General features: G+C 37.4%; 1 long non-coding RNA gene across 1 annotated transcript; it reads left to right on the top strand.

Annotated features, from left to right (window-relative positions):
• The first annotated feature begins 27 nt into the window (after nucleotides 1-27).
• On the top strand, nucleotides 28-1,103 carry LOC136066129 (uncharacterized). Its single transcript, XR_010627613.1, has 2 exons — nucleotides 28-473; nucleotides 1,043-1,103. It is a non-coding gene; the product is annotated as an uncharacterized LOC136066129 (long non-coding RNA).
• Nucleotides 1,104-1,598: the final 495 nt, after the last annotated feature.

Raw genomic sequence — 1,598 nt, 5'->3', positions numbered from 1 at the left:
AAAAAAAAAAAATCAATACTCCTGTGGTCAATATTTATTTGAGAGTAAATATTTTTAAAAATATAAAACCTAAGTTATCGATGTATTTTGTTGACAGAAATTGCTTAGTGACGTGGCATTAATATTTCATTTGTGTAGAGAGAGAGGGGTTGTGTTTCAAGGATTTTGCTTTTGGCTTTTTCTGTTCCTTGTCAAAAATAGAAAAAAAGAAGAGGAGTGGAGTGCTTGTTGGTTTTCTGTGTTCATCCCCTTCCCCCCTTTCTATCTCCCCATATGCTTAAATGACAATGATCACATGTTTGGTTTTCTTTTTGAAGGTGGTTACCTGTGGTAATGTTCCTCTTGAGTCATCTTTCCAAAAGATTCCTAGATGTGTATATACATCAACAAGTTTATATGAGTATCGAGGATGGGATTCAAAAGCTGCCAACCCTTCACATCGTCATTTTACTTGGGGGCTCAGATCGTTAGAAGTGAGTAACTGAAATATTGGCTTGATAGTTTTGTGTATAGACTGTATAGTATTATCATATTTAAAGTTTATCCCCTGTTACTTCTTGAGTTTGCTATAAATCATTCACCCTCTTTGGGGTGTTGGGCAAAAAGAGGGCTAGCACACCCCACGGGGGTGGGGGGTGGGGTCAAGAGGTGCGGGATTGGGTTATTTAAATAATGGAAACACTTTATCTCTCTTTTTAAATTTTCAAAGGATCAGAGACTATTGCGAACAAAATCATACCTCATGCATGTAGGTAAGGTATGAACAGATGTCCCCGGCCTACTTTTTATTAGGTAGATGCGCTGGACTCTTTATGTTCTTTTAGAACCTCTACCATACCATGATGTATCCTAGATATCAATCCACTCTTTGCTGCTATCCAAAATTTGTAACTCTAACATTCTTGGTCTAATTGCTTGCTTGTTTTAAAGATCAAGTTGTTATTAGGGCCCTCAAATGGTGATGCCAAAATACTTACTATGCCCACTGGGGTGAAATATTCTTGGGATTTTGCAATTTTTGACTCGTATCTTGATCTGACAGAGGCGTGTGGTTGATTTCTACATCTCCGATTTCCAATCTGGGTTGAGAGCCTTGGTAAAGACTGGCTGTGGAGCAAAGGTGACTCCTTATGTTGATGACTCAATTGTCATTGATGTTAATCCACAAACTGAAGAATTGTCCCCCGAGTTCATCAGGTGGTTGGGAGAGAGGAACCTCTCCAGTGATGAACGCATAATGCAGTTGAAAGAAGGGTATAAGCTCTCTCTTATTGGGAGATTTCAGTTCACCTTTATTTTTTGTTTGTTCAAATGATTAATCCTAATGTGTTGTTTTTTGCATGGAGGAGTTGTTACGTAAATATCCCCTTTTATAATTTTATTTTCTGTTTTTTTATGAGTCTTCACTTATTGATTTGTTATTATTATTATCTTTTTTTAAATAAGTCATCAATATCTTACATGAGTGAGGATCAGAGGCTATGGTGGTCTTATGGTCCTTATGGGTGGATTTCCTTATAGTTTGGTCTACATTGGGTCTAAAAGTGCCTCAGCTGGTGTAGAATTGGTCTATAATTTTCAGCCTAAGCCTGATGTGT

This window comes from Quercus suber, unplaced genomic scaffold (genome assembly GCF_002906115.3).
Source record: "Quercus suber isolate HL8 unplaced genomic scaffold, Cork oak 2.0 scaffold_2101, whole genome shotgun sequence".
Lineage (NCBI taxonomy): Eukaryota > Viridiplantae > Streptophyta > Magnoliopsida > Fagales > Fagaceae > Quercus > Quercus suber.
This window is presented reverse-complemented; position numbering and strand designations above follow the sequence as displayed.